This window comes from Dromiciops gliroides, chromosome 4 (genome assembly GCF_019393635.1).
Source record: "Dromiciops gliroides isolate mDroGli1 chromosome 4, mDroGli1.pri, whole genome shotgun sequence".
Classification (NCBI taxonomy): Eukaryota; Metazoa; Chordata; class Mammalia; order Microbiotheria; family Microbiotheriidae; genus Dromiciops; species Dromiciops gliroides.
This window is the reverse complement of record NC_057864.1, coordinates 66851962-66874564: the sequence shown is the minus strand read 5'-3', so window position 1 is coordinate 66874564 and position 22603 is coordinate 66851962.

Below are 22603 nucleotides of genomic sequence, written 5' to 3'. Positions count from 1 at the left end.
TATGAGGAGGGAGAGCATTCCAAGCAGCCAGTGAAAAGCCAAGGAGTGGAGAAATGGAGAATATTGGGGAAGAAACAGCAAGAAGGTCAATGAAGTTATTCAGAAGAGCTCATGGGGGGCAGTAAAGTATTAGAAGACTGAAAAAGTACAAAGAGACCAGGTTATAGAGGGTTTTAAAAAGCCAAACACAGGGGCAGCTAGGTGGCGCAGTGGATAGAGCACTGGCCCTGGATTCAGGAGTACCTGAGTTCAAATCCAGCCTCAGACACTTGACACTTACTAGCTGTGTGACCCTGGGCAAGTCACTTAACCCCAATTGCCTCACTAAAAAAAAAAAAAAAACCAAACAGGATTTTATATTTAATACTCTAGGTAAGAAGGAACCACTGTAGTTTCCTGAATAGGGAGAGCGGCATGGTCAGACCTGTGCTTTAGGAAGAATATTTTGGCAGCTGATTGAAGAAAGAACTGGAATAGGGAGAGACTGGAGGCAGGAAGAGCAATCAGGAGGTTACTGCAAGTCTAGATATGAGGTGATGGGGGGGACGCACAAGGATGGTGGCAGAGTCAGAGGAGAGAAAGGAGCATCCATAAGAATTGTTGTAAAGGTAGAAATGACAAGACTTGGTAACAGATTGGCTGCGTGGCATAAGTGAGAGAGAGGACTCAATGGTGGTGCCTTGAGTATGGAACAGTGGATAGACACTATCACATCTGGTTCTCTACTGGTGGGTTTGGCCGAATTTTTTCTTGTTTTCTTTCTGTTTTGGTCTTTATCATTAGGGATGGATAGCAAAGTGAGGGAGCAGGAAGGAGAATGAAATGAAGTTGATATAAAAATTTTTTAAAAGATGTCAAAAAAAAAAGATAACTTTGGGGGCAGCTAGGAGGCACAGTGGATAAAGCACCGGCCTTGGATTCAGGAGGACCTGAGTTCAAGTTCAGCCTTAGACACTTGACACTTACTAGCTGTGTGACCCTGGGCAAGTCACTTAACTCCCATTGCCCCGCAAAAAAAAAAAAAAAAAAAAAAAAGATAACTTTTTAATACCACATCTTTTCTGAAGCTTGCCCAGCCAAGAATGGCCTTGTGCCATCAGATCTGACATGATACGTTGGCCCGTCATGTATTAGTATACTCTGCATTATGATTGTCTGCCACTATGTGGTAGAGGTGTCCTATCTTCCTATAATATTCTATGCTACTTGAAAACAGAGATGTGTCATATAAGTTTTGTATGTCCCTTCATCCCTCACCACTCTACATACAAGAAATCAGGAAGGCTCTGTGATTTCTTGCATGTGGAGGACTCCTGCCACCAAAGGAGATCATACCCTGTCTATGACTTGAGATCAAAGCGTAACAGATTTAGAGTGAGAAGGGACTTCAGAGACCAGTTAATCCAACCCTCTCATTTTAAGGATGAGCAAACTGAGTCTGAGAGGCTAAGTAATTTGCACAGGGTCAGACAGGTAGTAAATTACAGAGACAGGATTTGATCTAGTTTGAATCAGCACCTTATTCACTATTCCATGATGCTTCTCCTATAAAGAGCTGCCACTTAATGAAGATTTGTTGAAATGAACTGAACTGAATGAAGAATGAGAGAGGCCGGGATGTCTGGAAATAAAAGAATGAAGTCAGGTGCTGGGCTTTTCCCAAGTCAAACTTTCCCGTTCCAACTCTGACTCACACAGTCCTACCAATTTGCTGTTTGAACAATGGAGCAGGTGGTAGAAATCCCAGTTACAAATAGGGATCGATCTCCTTCCCCCTTCCCCCTTTATTCTCTAGATGCTACATGTCTTAGCAGGGGTGAGATAAGTCAGTGCCTCTCCCAGCTCCGTTCCCTACCCCCCTGTCCCCCAAGGCACATTTCAGTCCTGTTGCCAGTTTGCTGCCAATTTACTACCAATGTATTTCCACCTCCAGTAAAGGGATGGGAAAGGCAGGGAAGGGAGCGGGTTGTGTTCTTTGGGAAATGGAAAGGATGAGGAAGGATTTTACTCTCTTCCTAAAAAGGAAAGAACCAGAAGGGTCCAGGAATCCCCCTTCACAAGTTGAGTGGCTGTTGAGGACATCATCAGGTTGTTTTTATAAAATGTGCCCTCTTTGTCCCTCCTCTTGGTTGGTCCCAGGGGACCTGCCAGCAAGTAACCTCATCTTTGCTGCTGATCACCAGTGCTGAGGCTGCAGATTCCTAGGGGGGAAAACATTCACTGACACAGAAGAGTAAGACAGGCCCACATTCCCCAACCTGAACCAAACTGAAATAGACCCAGAGGAGGAGGAAAAGCCCTATGTCTAGTGGAGAATGGGATATAGGGAGTACCTCTCCAATGTAGAGAGTCCTTCAGCAGGAGTGACAGCCCCCATCCACTTGACCAAACAAAATTGGGGGGGACGGGTAGGAAGAGGAGTGGATAATTTCATTCCTGTCTCCCAGAAATTTTTAGGAATAAGAAATTAGAGGGGCAGCTAGGTGGCACAGTGGATAGAGCACCGGCCCTGGATTCAGGAGTACCTGAGTTCAAATCCGGCCTCAGACACTTAACATTTACTAGCTGTGTGACCCTGAGCAAGTAAAAAAAAAAAAAAGAAAGAAATTAGCATACTGGAAATGAGATCCTACAGATATGACTCTGCCTTCAGATGAGCCTTTATGAACAAGGTAGGACAAATAGCCTGTTCAGACTTCATGCCTGAATCTACTAACTCTAAAGCCAGAGTTATTTCCACTGGTCACTGCTTCGTCAGCTAGTTATATAATGATTTGGTGACCCAGCTGGAATTAGAATCCAGACCTCCTGATTCATAGAGTAATGGGGGAGTGGCCAGTACCCATGAGGGGCAGTGGTATTCCTGTAATGCTATTGGCTTGAGCCCCAGTTCCAGTGTGCACTTTCCCCAATATCAATCAGTTGTTGCTCAGTCATTTTTCAGCCATGTCTGACCCTTTGTGATCCCTTTTGGAGTTTTCTTGGTAAAGATAGTGGAATGGTTTGCCATTTCCTTCTCCAGCTTATTTTAGAAATGAGGAAACTGAAGCAAAAAGGGTTAAGTGACTTGCCCAGGGTCACACAGCTAATAAGTGTCTCAGGCCAGATTTGAACTGAGAAGGTGAGTCTTCCTGACTCCAGGCCCATAACTCTATCCACTCTGCCACCTAGCTGCCCATTACCAATTAATATCTCCTTAATATACTGATGATTAGCTCTCCAGAATCAGTTTAATAAAATGATTTCTCTTCAGTGTCCATTAACCAATTGGCTTTTACACATGGATATTTACTAAAAATGACATAGTAAGAATCAAAGTACAAAAATTTTCTGTGAGCTGGTGCATATGATCCCCTCTACACCTCAGTCCCTGGGGAGAGTGGCCTCAGATGGTAATGGTAGTTACAAACATTCTACTTACCTCCATTCACTTTTGGGTGTGCTCACAGGACATGGTGTCTTGTCTCCTCAGCTAAGTCAAGCAGGTCACCTATTAGGGCCTAATTCTACCTGAACTAGGCCACTGGCCCTCTGGTGGTACTTGAGCCCCCACAAGGTCTTATATCAAAAGAAAGACAACACAAAAAGTAAGCAGCATCATACCAGACACTAGGGACCATGCCTCACCATCTAACCAAATATGGGGGAGACAGAGGAAGGAAGAGGAGCATTTCCATCAGTCCTTCAGAACAGAGTCTGCCTTTTTTCTCAGGGCCATCAGTAAATAAATAAGCCTGTCGGTATCTTTTGTATGCCTACTTAGTTTCCAAAACAACCATTTGAAAAGCTTTTCTTCACCACAAAGTAAATAGTCACATGCTATTTACATCAAATTTGCATGCTCTAAAGTACAAGGTAGGGCCCTCCGTCTGTCATATATGCTCTGTAGCCAGAGTAGATTGAGCAAACTCAAAGCTACATTTATACATATATGCATATGTGTGTGTGTCTATATATCTACATATCTATCTACTTATTGATTGAGAGAGATGTGTATATATATCTTGATGGGATCTTAGACATCAACCAGTCTAATCCCTTCATTTTACACAAGAAAACTGAAACCCAGGAATGTAAATTGACTCTGTGAAGGTCACACAACTAGTAATTAATAGAGGCAAGATTTGAATTCAGATCCTCTGATTCCAAATCCAACACTCCCACCATTACATCATGTTGTTTGAGTCTGGATCTTCCCATCTTACGAAGGTGGGAAGTGCAACAGCCAATCGTGGACCTGACTCCACTGCTGAGCAGCATGGAAATTTGAACTTGTCTGTTCACACCTTCTTTAGCAGCTTCTCCTCATTCCATTCTACCCCACCCCTCTAGGAGACTTACCATATTGGTTATGTGACTCAGAACTCCCAAGCTCTAGTAAACAGCCTCTCCTAGTAGCAGGCATTATAGATATATGCCACCAAATCCAACTTCATGAAGCACTTATTAGCTATCTGGTAAAATATCTATTAATATCTCTTACTAGAACAAAAAAAGCAGACTTCCCTTGACATGCAGTGGTCAAGAATAATAAGGCTTTTTGTGAGCAGACTTTAAATACAGCGGAATCCACAGAATCACAATGAATGACAAGCGTCGAAAATAATAATCCTGCTTACAAACTGAAGGACGGTTTTGTGCCAGTTCACAACTGAAAGACAGTCTTTTTGGGCCCATACCTACAATCAGAATGATAGAATCTTAGTGCTGAAAGAGACTTCACAAGCCATCTAGAGCAAACTGTACCTGAACGATACCCAACAAGGGGTCACCCAAACTTTGCTTAAAGACTTCAACACCCATTATAATTTTCTAGTAGGCATTTCCATCATGATATAACCTTCTGTTTACCTTTCCATTGATAATCACCCAACTATTCTGATTCATTCATAGATGTGGTTTAACATATAATAGATGTCCCAAACAGCACAAAGATGTTTGGGACATCAAGCATTTATTGAATGTACGTTATTATATGATGCTAAGAAGCATTACAGAGACCTAAAGAAAGACTATGGGGGCAGCTAGGTGGCGCAGTGGATAAAGCACCAGCCCTGGATTCAGGAGTTCCTGAGTTCAAATCCGGCCTCAGACACTTGACACTTACTAGCTGTGTGACCTTGGGCAAGTCACTTAACCCCCATTGCCCCTCGAAAAAAAAAAAAAAGAAAGACTATGGCACAGTGAAAGCTAGATAATGAAACTTGCTTTGATGAGTTAGTGGATTCCATGGCTTCATCATTTGGGTATTCCAATGATACATATGAAAACTTGCTCATACTTTCTCATCCTAAGAAATTTTTGTCCATGTCTTTCCAAAGGTTTTCCACAGAGGATATATCCAAATCACCAGAGGGCTCCTGTTTGCTCTTTTGACATTTGTATGAAGTACCAAGACTGTCCATCTGTTGATATCTTTTACGCCACTTCTTGAACATAGGTCATAGCTAATAAAATACTGCAGATTAGACTTGGCTATCGTGTCTCTTTCCAAGGATCTTTGGGATGCTTGTAATTTTGATTCATCTAAGAATATAGTTACCTATGCTCCACAGTCATGCAATATGATTTGGAGAATGTTGATCTTAAAAAACTAGGCTTTACAGCAATGAAACAGCTCTCATTGAAAGTGCTGCACCAGCTAGGTGGCACAGTGGATAAAGCCTCAGCCCTGGATTCAGGAGGATGTAGGTGTATTTGTTTTCTTGACTGCTAGTTAGTTACAAAGGAGAAATGTATAGCACATTGAACTTGGAGTCAAGAACCTTGAGTTTGAATCCTGCCTCAGATACTTAATAGCCACGTGACCCCATTTAATGCCTTCTTTTTTTGTGTGAGGCAATCGGGTTGAAGTGAGTTGCCCAGGGTCACACAGCTAGTCAATGTCAAAGGCCAGATTTGAACTCAGGTCCTCCTGACCCCAGAGTCAGTGCTCTATCCACTGCACCACCTAGCTGCCACTTTTATGCCTTCTTGATGGCAATAAATGTCACAAGGCAAAAGATGACCAAGTGACAAATGAATGATACAAACAGTAAATGCTATAGGAGTTCAGAAGAGACGGTGCCTTGTTCTCTGCATATCATTATCATAGGTATTCCTCAAGACCTAGCTGAAGACCCACCTCCTTTGCGAAGCCTTCCCTAACCACTTCATCTATTAGCACTGCCTCTTCTGAAATTTTCTAATTCTAATAGCCCAAAATATCTTCTATTTCCTAAGTGGATTTTTGTTTAGATTACTTAGAGAACCTATGGCAATCCTAATGTCTGACCTCTAAATATTCTTTTAAAACAGGATTCTATCCCCTTTATCATTTTACTTACTAATTTACCCAACCAGACCACAGAGAACAAAATTTCTTATAGGACCAGACCAATGCATCTTTGAAGGGAGGAAGAAGGGGAAGGGAGAAAAGGAAGGAAATAGTCACCTTAAGAAAGAAGAAGGAGGGCAACTAGGTGGTACAGTGGATAAAGCACAGACCCTGGATTCAGGAGGACCTGAGTTCAAATCTGGCCTCAGACACTTGACACATACTAGCTGTGTGACTCTGGGCACTTAACGCTCATTGCCCCACCCAAAAAAAAAAGGCCAAGAAGGGAAGATGGTGGCAGAGCTTCCACAGGTACCTGCTCTATTGACCAATTAAAACAATAAGTGATATCTCTTAAGCATAGACACCAGATATTACAACATAGATATATGCCAGTCATAACATATCAGGTTTTTTTCATTGTCATGGAAGAAAAGGCTTCTGAGATCTTTAGCCTGTGTAAATTTATTTTGATTTGAGGACCCTACCTTTGGGCTGAGATTAGAAAGCCTTAGACCCTCAGGTTTTTCTTCTCTGTGTGGGAGGGGCTGGTTCCCCTCCCCCTCTGCTTCAGCTGAGCCAAAAAAGCCCCATGGGCCATACAAGATGCCAGGTCAGATGGCTGGGGGAAAAGCCCCAGCTCCCTCCGCCCTGAGGGAGATCCCAGCCTCGTCCAGGCCAGCCTCAGCCATGCTGAGGTCCCTGGGCGCGGGCCCCTGGAGCTCTGGGTGTGGTACGTACCGGATGCTCAAGCATCCCCCCCCAGCCACAACACTAGTGCAGCTGGCAGATTAGCTTGGTGTGGGAGGGGGTGCAGGGAGCCCCGAGGTTTGAGTGGAGAGAAGGAAGATATATATATACACAGGAGAGTTAGACGCTGGGGGGAGGGGGAAGACTGATAGAACAGACAGACAGAACAAGGCGGGAGGAGGAGAGCACAGAAGTGGTCAGCACAGGGTACAGGTTGGAGAAAGCAAAAATTAAGAGAACAAAAAAGGGGGAAGGAGAAAAAGCTAAAAGCAAGAAGGAATGGAGGCCGATACAGAGCAAGGGGACTTTTCAGTGAGGGGAACACTAGAAGAAGGTCCGTTGGTACGCAGGAGGAGGCTAAAAAAGTTCCAGGCACAGCAGGTAGAAAAAGATGTGCGAGAATGCAGTCAGGTTGTACATTTTATTTCCCTGTATTCTTAATTTTAAATTTTATCTCATAAATAACCCCTCTGCTGTTAAAATGGATGAGGCTTCTTAATCTTTTGCTTATCAATTTTGGGAGTGGAGCAGTGTGGTGGAACTTTATAAACGGCCCATATTAAATTAATATCAGTCAGATAGCCAATTAGTCAAAAGTCCCCAGATTAGGGGGCAGCTAGATGGCACAGTGGTTAAAGCACTGGCCCTGGATTCAGGAGTACCTGAGTTCAAATCCGGCCTCAGATACTTGACACTTACTAGCTGTGTGACCCTGGGCAAGTCACTTAACCCCCATTGGCTGCAAAAAAAAAAAAAGTCCCTAGATTAGTCCTCCAGTCAGATTAGTCCCCCCAAATTAGGCCAGTAAATCAAAATATTTCTACAAGCCCTACTCCCCTCCCCCAGCTACCCCTACTACCCCTCATTTATTTCATAATCCTTTTGGTATTTACCACTCTCTCATAATATGTTCAACCCTCCATTTGTGAAAATTCTCAGTATCCCAGAGTCCCATGATCCAGTAACACAATCATCACAATGAGAGTAACACAATTATCACAAGCTTCCAGGACACAGATCATGTATAATTTTGAAGAAAGAAAGAAAAAATGGAGTTGGGAGTAAAATAAAGAGAGAGCAAAGTTTGCGCAGAAAATATTATTAGCTAACCATTCAAGTTTACCTTCAGGTTGTGTGTTTGGCTGTCCCTTCCTTGACTCTGCATCAATTCCCCATTCCCTCCCCCACCCCACCTACCCCGATACCACCGCCACAACCTCCATCCCAAGGAGGCCATTAACAGAACACTAAAGGTTTCCTCAGGAAGGAATTCCTCTTCATAGTCAAAACACGTACAAAATACACTAACAAATCAACAATGAAAATACCTTTTTTTAAAACATTTGAGAAGGCAAAGCCATCCTGTCTGATTTATTCTAAGGTTCTACACTGTTGACATGTGGGAAGTAAAACATGACAAATCAAAGATGGAAGGTTGGGGAAGGGGATGAAAGTGGAGAGGAGAGGGAGAAATTTTCCAAGTTTCAGACAACAGATGTGCTCTCACTTTTAGGGGTTCTTTAAGTATGGCCTACTACCAAGGATGAGAGATGCCTGATATTTAGGCATTCCTGGGGCTGGGTAACACTTCAATAGAAAAGAAGTCAAGAACCCCCTGCATCCAGGGTTAATATCCTCAGTGACCCCTGCACAGAAGGACCTAGAGATCCAATAAAGGACAGTAATAAGAACTTTATCATGCAGAAATATATGGCAGAAGTAAAACCACCAGACTCTACCAAGATGTCAATTTGAATGATGGAATTTCATTTAACCAGTCTCCTAATCATAGCTCATGTTTCTATAGTTCTTTAAGGCTTACAAAGTACTTGCAGTGGAAAGAACACTAAATTTGGATTCAAAGGACCATTGTCTCTGGCTTATTACACCCCCACCTCAGAGGAGAACTCCAAGAAAAATCTCTACTCTTAGGAATGGCTTATGTCTAGAAAGATTAATAGGTTCTCTTCTAAAAATGTACTCAATGTAAAAAGTGGATATAGGACAGTTATTTATTTCCTCCTTCCTCAGGTATAGGACAGCTATTTATTTCTTCCTTCCTCTGGTATAGGATAGCTATTTATTTCCTCCACCATAAAAGACAGCAAAAGACTTATAAGCATGCATTGACATATACTTAAAGCATGAATAGAAGTACTTAAAACATGAATAGGCATTCCACTTCCACCTTGGATCTATTTACTCAAGGTTTTTTTTTCTGGTCAGCCTGCCACATATGCCATTCTCTTATTGGTGGCCATCTACTCCCTCAAAAAGTTGTAGCTTCAGGGAGCACCTCCCACTGACCAAGGGGCCCTGGAATACCTAAACTCCTAAGATAGCCATGAGAATCAAAACATCCATCTCAGGGTAGCTGTTCAATCACCTATGCTCAGGGAAAGAATCACAAAGTCAAAGAGACTTCTAGGTCTTTGAGAACCAAACTCCACAAGCACAGGTGCTAGTCATCATGTGCAATCAGGGGAAAGTCCCACTATGTGTGTTTCGGGGTGGGAGGTAGAGAGGATAATAAAGGGGGAGGGGAGGAATGAGGGTCCTACTTCCTCTTCCCCTACCATAGGAAACCTAAGGGAGAGGTTCAAGGAAACCAGATGGGAAGAGAGGAAGAAGAAAGCAAGATCAGAAATTGTCTCTCCCTTTAAAGTCTACTAAGTGGGCCATTCTTTCTATTTTAGTGGGCAGCCTTCTGGTAGCTCCATGATTCAGATTCATCCAGATTTCCTCTGGACCAGTAATAGATAGGCCAGTACTTATTTTCAAGGCTTCTATAATTTTCCAAGTCACTTAATAGTTAATTTAATTTAATTCAGTGAACTTAATTTCTAATCTGCAAATACCATTAACCCACTTTCACAGATTAGAAAACCAAGAGTCAAACATAGTAAGAACATAGTCACACAACTAACCAAGAAGCAGAGCCTCATCTTTCCAGTAGTTCACACTGTCACAGCATCACAGAACATACACAGAGTGAAAAAGGATTTTAGGTGTTATTTATTTAAGCTTCATTCCTTTTACAGATAAGAAAAATGAGACCTAGAATATCATTAGTTCCCTAAATCTTGCTTTTACGTTATATAGTAATCAGGCAACACAATAGATAGAGCATTAGACCTAGGGACAGGAAGATTTGAGTTCAAATCCCACTTCAGACACTGACTGGCTGTGTGATTTTAGGAAAGTCATTGAACCTTTTTTTTTTTTTGCCTCAGTTTTCTCATCTGTAAAATGGAGAAAATGATAGCACCTACCTCCCAGGCTTGTTGTGAGAAAGAAAAATGCGATATTATAGGTAGAGCACTTTATAAACCTTTAAAAACTCTATGAATGCTAGCTATTATTAATAGCAATTCACATCTATTGAAAGAGAAAAACAGAGAGAGAGAGAGAGAGAGAGAGAGAGAGGAGACAGAGACAGACAGATAGAGACAGAGAGAGGAGAGAGACAGAGAGAGAAAAAGAGAGCAGTTTAGACCCCACATCACACCTTGGTTGGTAGTGTAAGTATTTTAGTCTCCATTTTACAGATGAGATAACTGGAACACTTAGAAATTATGACTGACCCAGGCTTATATGTGTGCTGAGTATCTTAGCCAGAATCCAAAGTCTAGTCTCATTCCAGAGCACTGACTCTGGAGTCAAGGGACCTGGGTTCAAATTCCACCTCTGGTGCTTCCCATCTCTGGACAAGTCACTTACCCACTCTAGGTCTCAGTTTCCACATGTGTAAAATGAGGGGAGTGGACTAGATGACCTTTGAGATCTTTCAGCTCTCAGTCTAGGATCCCATAAGTCCCACCTACTTTCCACTGAGTCACCTGCCTCTTGGCAGGGCATATTGTTCCAGAAGTTTATGAAAAGGCTTTTAGGCCTCTTGTTAGAATAACTATAAACACACCATGTAAATTAACTACAGAGCAAATACCATGGGACAGAAAGCAGCCTCGAGTGCCAACAATGCAGTATAGGCCACCAACTCATGTGAGAATCAGGTCATTGTTTAATTGGCAGTTTGGAGAAAAGGAGAGAGAGAGAATCTTTTTAAACCACTGCAAATTAGAAGGAAGAGGGAAATAATAAAAATGCAAATACTTGATTTTTAGTCTGCTATTTGCTGGACGTGGTAATAGACTTAGCTGCCAAAGAACTAGCATCTCTCCCCAAAAGTGAAAGAAGGCAATCCTCATGAAAAGGAGGCATTTATTTTCATATTTTCCCATCATGGAATGCCTGGTTTTTTACTCTTCTTAAAATATTAACCATAAAAGGAAAGAAGGAGTAGAAAATGAAGATCCATTCTATGCAGAGAAGTAATCAGTATGAATAAAACCACTTCAACAAATGAACCCCAAGTTGAAGATGGGCACAACCAATTAGAACTAAATGGGAATGAGATTGAAGTCAGAAAATTGAAGATAAGGGTCAGTGATTACCATGTCATCTAGCCAAACACAAGTGGTACTACTGTTCAGGATGATTTAGCGCATTTTAAGTGGTCATCTCAAGTGTTTGACTCCAGTTAGAAAAAAGAGGGGCAGCTAGGTGGTGCAGTGGCTAGAGCACTGACCCTGGATTCAGGAGGACCTGAGTTCAAATCCAGCCTCAGACACTGTGTGACCCTGGGCAAGTCACTTAACCCCAGTTGCCTCACCAAAAACAAAACAAAACAAAAAAAAAGAGTTGGTGGCCTATACTCCATGGTTGGCACTCGAGGCTGCTTTCTGTCCCATGGTATTTGCTCAGAGGCTCATTGATAGAGTAACATACTGAATAACAAAAGAGAATTGACCAATAAAAGCCAAAAACCAACTCCATCCTTAGCATTCTGGGTAAGGGCAGTAGACCATCCCTCTCTCTTGATACAGTGACTCCACATGGAAAGACGATGGATTAAAAATTGACATCATTAATATAGAGAAAGCCACGGCCACCATCTCCTAATCTGTGTTTTACGACATATTAATTCTCAGTTGAATGTGGAAATGTTTAGTTTTCACCTCATTTGCATTGTTAATAGTCCAGTGATAGATTGCTCAAACATGGAGGGGAAAGAAGATATTTAGTTTGGAGTAAGCAGTTAAAATATCTTATCACTTTAAGGTCTTATCCCTAAATATAATATAAACAAAAGTATAGTCATATGGTGCCTTTTTTCTGAAAGAGGTAAGTAAGTGGTACATGGAAATAGTACTGAACCTAGAGTCAGGAAAACCTGAGTTCAAATCCTACCTCAAATACTTGGTAGCTGTGTGATTCTGGGCAGTTTGCTTTAGCTTCCTTATCTGAAAAATGGTGAAATAATAGCACTTACCTCCCAGGGTTGTTATGAATATTAAGTGAGATAATACTTGTGTTTTAGAAATCAAAGATTTCATTTTATTATACTATTTATTATTATATTATTGTTATATTTAATGTTTTTGTTTATTTAATATGTTACTTTTATTGTTATTCAGTACGTTACTCTATCAGTGAGCCTCTGAGCTCATTGGTGTACATACTCACCCCTAATAATTCAGAGAAGACTTATCCATGCCTGCTTATTCTGTGCCCTTGTGTGCCACGCCCTTTTATAACGAGACCTTCATCTAGGCCTCTCGACATTGTATGGGGACCGGCAGGGCACACAACCTATTGGTTCACTCTTGTTCTTGCTACATGACCATTTACCTTTTTTTCCCCTAGATTTGCTTTTCTCTGGTGATTTACATGGCTTCTCCAGCATAATTCCTCTTCTGTAATCCCACCCATTAGGTCCTTCTCTGTTGCTTTTGGGTAATTCTCCATCTCACTTCATCAGAGACCCTGGTATTCCACGATTCACAGCCATATGAGATCCCTGAAAGAATACAAGAAGGGCCTGCGATTTCTTCAGTACAGGATAGGCTATCTCTTCTCAGGACATCAACTACAACCTTCTTCCTCCATAAGAATATTTGGATTCTGGTCCTGGAATCATTGTGGGTTTGTTTTTGTTTTTTTTTTTTATGTATAAGGTATTTTATTTTTTCTGTTACATGTAAAGATAGTTCTCAACTTTTGTTTATACAAGCTTACAATTTCAGATTTTTCTTCCCTCCCTCCCCCTCCCTCCCCCCTCCCCTAGACAGCAGGTAATCTGATATAGGTGTATTTATATATCTCTATATATATACATATAGAATATATATATATATATACACACACATATATATACACATAATAACATTAATCCTATTTCTGCATTAATCCTGTTACAAGAGAAAAAATCAGAGCAGTGATGCGAAACCTCAAAATAGAAAAAAAAAAATAGCACCCAAAACAAAAGAAATAATATGGTTCAATCAGCATCTATACTCCACAGTTCTTTCTTTTTTTTTTTTTTCTTGGATTTGGAGATCCTCTTCTATCATGAGTTCCCTGGAACTCTTCTGCATTGGTGAGAAGAATATAGTCCATCACAGTAGGTCAACACTCAATGTTGATGATACTGTGTACAGTGTTCTTCTGGTTCTGCTCATCTCACTCATCATCAGCTCACGTAAGACCCTCCAGGTTTCTCTGAACTCTTCCTGCTCATCATTTCTTACAGCACAATAGTATTCCATTGTATTCATATACCACAACTTGTCCAGCCATTCCCCAATTGATGGGCACACCCTCAACTTCCAATTCCTTGCTACCACGTAAAGAGCAGCTATAAATATTTTTGTACATGTGGGTCCCTTTCCCCCTTCCATGATTTCTTTGGGCAAAAGACCTAAAAGTGGAATTGCTGGGTCAAAGGGTATGCACAGCTTTATCGCCCTTTGGGCATAATTCCAAATTGCTCTCCAGAATGGTTGGATCAGCTCACAGCTCCACCAACAATGCATTAGTGTTCCAATTTTCCCACAGCCTCTCCAACATTTGTTATCTTCCTTTTTTGTCATTTTAGCCAATCTGATAGGTGTCAGGTGGTACCCTCAGAGTTGTTTTAATTTGCAATCTCTCTAATCATTAGAGATTTAGATTTTTTTCATATGGGAATAGATAGCTTTGGTTTCTTCATCAGAAAACTGCCTGTTCATATCCTTTGACCATTTCTCAATTGGGGAATGACTTGGATTCTTATAAATTTGATTTAATTCCCTATATATTTTAGAGATGAGGCCTTTATCAGAAACACTGGCCTCAAAAATTGTTTCCCAGCTTTCTGCCTCCCTTCCAATTTTGGATGCATTGCTTCTGTTTGTACAAAAATTTTTTAATTTAATATAATCAAAATCATCCATTTTGCATTTTATAATATACTCTATCTCTTGTTTGGTCAAAAACTGTTTTCCTTTCCAAAGATCTGATAGGTACACTATTCCTTTCTCTCCTAATTTACCTATGGTATCACCTCTTATGTCTAAATCATGTATCCATTTTGACCTTATTTTAGTATAAGGTGTAAGATGTTGGTCTATGCCTAATTTCTGTCATACTATCTTCCAGTTTTCCCAGCAGTTTTTGTCAAATACTGAGTTCCTATCCCAGAAGCTGGAGTCTTTGGATTTATCAAACACTACATTACTAGTGTCATTTACTATTGCATTTCCTGAGCCTAGCCTATTCCATTGATCCACCACTCTATTTTTTAGCCAGTACCAGATAGTTTTGATGACTGCCGCTTTATAGTAAAGCTCCAGGTTTGGTACCACTAACCCCCCTTCCTGTGAATTTTTTTTCATTATTTCCCTGGATATTCTTGATTTTTTGTTTTTCCAGATGAATTTTGTTATTATTTTTTCTAGCTGTATAAAATAATTTTTAGGTAGTCTGATTGGTATGGCACTGAATAAGTAAATTAATTTAGGCAGTATTGTCATTTTTACTATATTAGCTCTGCCTATCCATGAGCAATTGATATCTTTCCAATTATTTAGATCTGATTTGATTTGTGTGAAGAGTGTTTGGTAGTTGTGTTCATAGAGTTTCCTGGGTTTGTCTTGGCAAGTAGACTCCCAAGTATTTTATATTATCTACCATTACTTTAAATGGAATTTCTCTTTCTATCTCTTGCTGCTGGACTTTGTTGGTCATGTATAGAAATGCTGATGATTTATGTGGATTTATTTTATATCCTGCTACTTTGCTAAAGTTGTTAATTGTTTCAAGTAATTTTTGAGTTGATTCTCTGGGATTCTTTAAGTATACCATCATATCATCTGCAAAGAGTGATAGTTTTGTTTCCTCCTTGCCTATTCTAATTCCTTTAATTCCTTTCTCTCTCTGATTGCTAAAGCTAACATTTCTAGAACAATATTAAATAATAGGGGTGATAATGGACATCCCTGTTTCATCCCTGATCTTATTGGGAAGGCCTCTAATTTATCTCCATTGCATATAATACTTGCTGATGGCTTTAGGTAGATACTGTTTATTATTTTAAGAAAGCTCCACCTATTCCTAAACTCTCTAGTGTTTTTATTAGGAATGGGTGTTGCATTTTGTCAAAAGCTTTCTCTGCATCTATTGAGATAATCATATGATTTTGGTAGGTTTTCTTATTGATGTGGTTGATTTTGTCAATAGTTTTTCTAATGTTGAACCAGCCCTGCATTCCTGGTAAAAATCCCACCTGGTCATAGTGTATTATCCTGGTGATCACTTGCTGTAATCTCCTTGCTAATATCTTATTTAAGATTTTAGCATCAATATTCATTAGGGAAATTGGTCTATAATTTTCTTTCTGTTTTTGCTTTGCCTGGTTTTGGTATCACCACCATATTTGTGTCATAAAACGAATTTGGTAGAACTCCTTCTTCACCTATTTTTCCAAATAATTTGTATAATATTGGAATTAATTGTTCTTTAAATGTTTGGTAAAATTCACCCGTAAACCCATCTGGCCCTGGGGATTTTTTCTTAGGGAGTTCATTAATGGCTTGTTCAATTTCTTTTTCTAATATGGGTTTATTTAAGGATTTTATTTCTTCTTCCATTAACCTGGGGAGTTTGTATTTTTGTAAATATTCATCCATTTCATTTAGATTGTCAAATTTATTGGCATACAGTTGGGCAAAATAATTCCTAATTATTGCTTTAATTTCCACTTCATTGGTGGTAACATCACCCTTTTCATTTTTGATACTGGTAATTTGGTTTTCTTTCTTTTTTTTAATCAAATTAACCAATATTTTATCTATTTTATTGGTTTTTTCATAAAACCAGCTCTTAGTTTTATTGATTAATTCTATAGTTTTTTTGCTTTCAATCTTATTAATTTCTCCTTTAATTTTCAGGATCTCTAATTTAGTGTCTAATTGGGGATTTCTAATTTGTTCTTTTTCTAGCTTTTTAAGTTGCATGCCCAATTCATTAATCTCCTCTTTCTCTTTTTTATTCATGTAAGCATTTAGAGCTATAAATTTTCTCCTAAGCACTGCTTTGGCTGCATCCCATAGATTTTGGTATGTTGTCTCATTATTGTCATTCTCTTGGATAAAGTTGTTGATTGTTTCTATGATTTCTTGTTTGGCCCATTCATTCTTTAGAATGAAATTATTTAGTTTCCAATTGATTTTCATTCTACTTTTCCCTGGCTCTTTCTTACATGTAATTTTTATTGCATCATGATCTGAGAAGGATGCATTTACTATTTCTGCCTTTCTACATTTGACTATGATGTTTTTGTGCCCTAATACATGGTCAATTTTTGAAAATGTGCCATGTACTGCTGAGAAAAAGGTATATTCCTTTCTATCCCCATTCAATTTTCTCCAGACATCTATCATGTCTAACTTTTCTAGTACATTGTGGGTTTTGATAAGGTAGCTTTGGGCTTCTCATTTATAGATCCAGGAATCCATAAGCACTTCCAAAACATCTCCAAGCCTTTCCATCTCCACTCAGACAATCATCTTCATTTTCTTCCTACACGAAAATCAGATTCCAACCGTGGAACTTCCCTGAACCTTGATAGGCCAGTTCTGGCTTTATCTTGCCTTGACCCAGAACTCTGTAGCACTTCACAGCCATCTCCAAGCCATGCTATGGTGCTGGCAACCTCCTCCCTTTTTAGCTGCTTTTTGTCTATTATCTTCCCCCATGTAAGCTCCTTGAAAGTAACGTTTGGTGGCAGAAGATAAGTGTATAAATGAAATATGCAAAATGTAGTGATGAAGCAATAAACATTATTGACCATAGTCAAAATTTCTTGAGAAGGTAATCTTGAATTGGGCCTTAAAAATTGGTATGATTCAACAGATTAAAGTACAATGGTGGAGAAAATATTCAATGTTATTTATTGCCTTGTCATGTGGGCTGACATTTCCACCATTCTTGAAGTTTGGAACAGGTAAATTGATGATTCAGGGTAAAACAAAAGAGATGCCCACAGTTAAAGCACCCATTTTTAATCAATCAATCAACAAATATTTATTAAGTGCTTCCTATAGGCCAAGCACTGGGCTAAGCATTATGGAAGAAAATGAAGAAGTTATTGTCTTGAGGAAGCCTATATTCTAATGAAAAGGACAAAAGCAGGAATGGAGTATAGTCCAGTTTGGCAATCATGAAGAATGCATGAAAGGAAAACTACATGAAGTAAGTATAATATCCAGCAATCAAAAGGTGATAATGCTGCTGGATTCTTCCCTCTTCAACCCACATCTTAAGCATTGTGTTCAGTTCTGTGAACTGATATCCTAAGAAGGACATTGACAAACTGGAGGTCATTTAGAGGGAGGTCATCTGGATGGTGAGATGACTATAGACAGTGACATGGATTAATTAAAAAAATTTAAAACTGGGTACATTTGGCTCTGAGAAAAGACAAGAAAGATAGGGTTCTTTTCTTCAAACATTTGAAGGGCTGACCTGCCAAAGGGGGACTTTATCTGTTCTGACTGACTTCTTAGAGCAGAACAAGGATTAAAGGGTAGAAGATGCCTATGCATAGGCAAGGCTATCCACTCTCTCTTAGGCTGGCCCACTCACCCCAACCTGACTTCCCACTTGTTCCTCAACTTGATATTCTATTCCCTGTGTCCATGACTACAAGTTGTCCCCAGATATGAAATGAACTTCCTTCTAATCTCTATGTCTTAGAATTCTCAACTTCCTTCACATTTCACCTTAAGTGCCACAAGAAGACTTTCTTGCCTCATACATAGTGGAGATATAATAAATGTTTGTTAATTGAAATTGAATTATCTTCCCAGTGACCAATGTTCTTTCCCTCTTAAAATTATCTTGTATTTTTAAAATATGTACATATATATGTGTGTGTGTGTGTATGTAGATGTGCATGTAAATATGTATATATGCTAGATTGGAAAAATCAGTTTACATCCTAATCCTAAAGAAGGGGAATGCCGAATAATGTTCAAACTACCAAAAAATTATGCTCATTTCATTCACCAGCAAGATTATGCTTAAAATTCTTTAAGCTAGGCTTCAGCAGTATGTATACTGAAAATTACCAGAAGTGCAGGTTGGTTTTTGAAAAGGCAGAAAAACTAGAGACCAAATTGCCAACATTTACTGGATTATGGGGAAAGCAAGGGAGTGCCACAAAAAAAAAAAAAATCTACTTCTCCTTTATTGACTTCTGTAAAGTTGCTATCTGTAAGGGGCTAAAATTCTAGTTCGACTGTCTAAAATTCTTTTTTTTTTTTTTGGTGAGGCAATTGGGGTTAAGTGACTTGCCCAGGGTCACACAGCTAGTAAGTATCAAGTGTCTGAGGCTGGATTTGAACTCAGGTCCTCCTGAATCCAGGGCCAGTGCTCTATCCACTGCGCCACCTAGCTGCCCGACTGTCTAAAATTCTAATGAGTGGTCACCATAAATCATAAGCTTTAGCAAGAGTTTAGACTTTTAAGTATTTATTAAAGAGCATAAGAATTTGGTGAGGAGAGAGAAAGAGGTAATAGATCTAACTATTCCTAAGAGACCCCATCATTCAACCTCTCCAACCCGAGGTCAGGAACCCAAAGACCCCAACGCTTCCTTCCTCATCCCAGAAGCCTCCTCTCCAACAGGAAACAGGGCCATCCACCCACACACAGCTCCAAGCTAATTGTCTGGTAGCTTTGATCGACAGTACCCACGAGCAAACATCATTTTCTAACTCCAAGGCCACATGGCTATATCTTCAGGCCAGAGCTCATAAATGTTCCTCCCAGCAGGGGGCATTATTCCAACTCTCACACTACACTAAAACTTTTGACTGTGTGGATCACAACAAATTGTGGCAAGTCTTCAAAGAGATGGGGGTCCCATATCAACTTATTTGTCTCCTGAAGAACCTATATGTGAGTCAAGAAGCAATAGAGGCAAATATGGAAAAACTGATTGGGAAAAGAGTACAATAAGGCTATATGTTGTCACCTTATTTATGTAACTTATATGCAGAATACAGCATGTGAAATGCCAGGCTGGATGAATCAAAAACCAGAATTAATGTTTCTGGGAGAAATATCAACAATCTCAGATATGCAGATGGTACCACTCTGGTGGCAGAAAATGAAAAAGAATTAAGAAGCCTCTCGATTAGGGTGAAAGAGAATTGCAAAAGCTGGCCTGAAGTTTAACATTAAAAAAAAAAAACATTAAAAAGATTATGGCATCTGGTCCCATAACTTCCTGGCAAATAGAGGGAGAAAAAATGGAAGTAGTGTCAGATTTTATATTCTTGGACTCAAAGATAACTGCAGACAGTGATCACAGCCATGAAATTAAAAATGCTTGCTCCTTGGAAAGTAAGCTATAATAAATCAGGACCATATATATATACTAAAAATCAGAGACATCATCTTGCTGACAAGATTTCCTATATTTAAGACCATGGTTTTTCCAGTAGCAATGTATGGCTGTGAGAGTTGGACCACATGGAAAACTGAACATCACAGAATCAACATTTTCAAACTGTGGGGCTGGAGAAGACTTTTGAGAGTCCCTTGGACAGAAAGGAGATCAAATCAACAAATACTTAAAGAAATTAATTCAGCAAATACTGAAGGTCAAATACTGAAGCAGAAGTTTAAATATTTTGGCGACATAATAAAAAGATTGGCCTCATTGGAAAAGACCCTGATGTTGGAAAAGATTGAAGACAAAAGAAGAAGAGGATGTCAGAGGATAAGATGGATAGATAGTGTCGTGGAAGCAATAAACATGAGTTTGAAAAGACTCTGGAACAAAGTGGAGGACAGAAAAGTTTGGCATGCTATCATTGGACCACGGGGTCATGAGTTGGACACAACTGAATGACTGAACAACAACAGTATGTGTGTGTATATTGTATATGATTTTATATATGTTGTATATCCCCCCCATAGAATGCAAGCTATCTGAAGCAAAATTATTTTCTTTTCCATCGTCTATCATGGTACCTTCTACACAATAGGCTCTTAATAAATGATTGCTAATTGAACTGGATATAAAGTTGGGCAAAGAAGGATGGCAAAAACTATTTTGAAAATATAATTTGGTATCAATAAATGTAAGAAACCAACAATTTGCATACTATTCAGAATCTGCATAGCTATATAGTATGAGTACTTTATTCAAGAAGTGAGTAGCACCAAACAAAATTATCAAAAATTAAATTGACAGTATCTTAACAGACCCATCATTTGTTTAAAAATCATCTGTATGTGTGTGTACAGTAAGAAAAAAGGTCAAAATTAATACCAAATGGGTAGAAAACACAAAGGCAAGAAGATACTGAATTCAATTACAACTCCAACATGACCAGTTTAAACAAGCTATTGATTTCAAAATCTAGTAAACAAAAGTAAAAGCACTAATTACCACCATTTGTTAGTGAGATTTAACCAATGCAAAATAGTTTCAATGAAGAGGTCAAAAGATTCTAGAAACTATCTCAATAAGCAAATGCTTGATTTTCTTTTTAACAAAATGGAGAAATATATCAGTGAAGTATAGCATTAGTGAAAACAGTCAAAAGCTATTCAGAAAAAAATAAAACACAACAAGACTTACAGAGAGTTTGACATGATATAGGAAAGGAAAAGAGAACAAATATTTCAATTCTTAAGTGCCAGTCACTATGCTAAGCACTTTACAAATATCATCTCATTTGATCTTTATAGTAATCCTAGGAGATAGGTATTACTATTATCCCCATTTGAGTCAGACAGAGGTTAAGTGACTTGCCCAGGATCACATAACTAGAAAGTGAGGCTATATTTGAACTTAGATTTTCCTGACTCCAAACTCAGCACTGTTCTACTTATCTATTTACTGGGCCACTTAGAGGGCTTTCTCTTTCTCTCTCTCTCTCTCTCTCTCTCTCTCTCTCTCTCTCTCTCTCTCTTTCTCTCTCTCTCTCTCTCTCTCTCTCTCTCTTTCTCTGACTCTCTCTAGCTAGCTAGAGTTGTGTATATGCATGTTTGCACGTACATATGTATAAATATATATGTGTGTGTGTGTGTGTGTATGTATATTATGTGGGTAGGTAGATGGATGGATGGATGGATAGATAGATAGATGATAGATAGATAGAAAATCCCCCACGCTAGATACTGTTTAGAGTAGCTACAATATAGAAATAAGAATAAAAGTGGGGATTCACCTTTCTTAATTACTAAATACAAGGGTCTTTTCTCAGTCTTCATGCAAGAATTCTAAACCAGATCATTCAGAGTACATTTGTTAATGAAAATGAAAGACAACAATTAAAAGTGAAAGGGAAAAGATCTTTTAGCATTTCTAAGTCTGAGTGGCTCTCAAGGCTCTATACTGTTAAGGCTAAAATTCTAGCTAGTCTGTCTAAAATATCTAATGAGTGGTCGCCAATAAATTATAAGCTTTAGCAAGAGTTAGGCTTTTAAGCATTTATTAAGGAGAATAAGAATTTGGTAAAGAGAGGGAGAAAGGCCTATATTCATCTATCTATTAAAGGGAGAGTGCATTTCTAGCTCCCTTCTCCACCAAAGTCCTCAGGAAAGAGAGTGAGTCAGAGCGCCAGGCTCGCCCTTCTTCCTCCCACCAGCAAACTTCACTTCCTGACGCCAAAGAAAAGACGCAGGGTCTTGCCCTCAGAGACATTCACCTCATGGCGGAGCTTTTCTACAGTAAGTCTCCAGCAGGTGGCGTCATTCCAATCATTACAATACTAAAGATACTTCATATGGATATATGCATGTAGGTATGAAGACATAAATATCTAAGCATGTTTATATAGGTATCTATATGCATAGTTGCACATATGTGTGTACACACACTGAAGAGAGAGGATATATGTGTGTGTATATATGTATTATATATGTGGCAGGGGTGGTATGTATGTGTGTGTGTGTGTGCATGTATCTTGTCCCACAGTAATCTCAACTCTCACTGATCTATTGTCATCCCTAAGTAGCTGCCTCCCAAGGATCTGTTTCCCTTGGTGATGATAATAGAAGCACTATATCTTCATTCCATCCATACCCACAGTGCCCCATTGTACTAAGTGAGGAAGGGGCAATGTCATTTAAAGAGATGATTTCAGGGAGCATTATGGGCTCTAAACAGAATATACAGAAGAAAACTGTGCTTGGAGG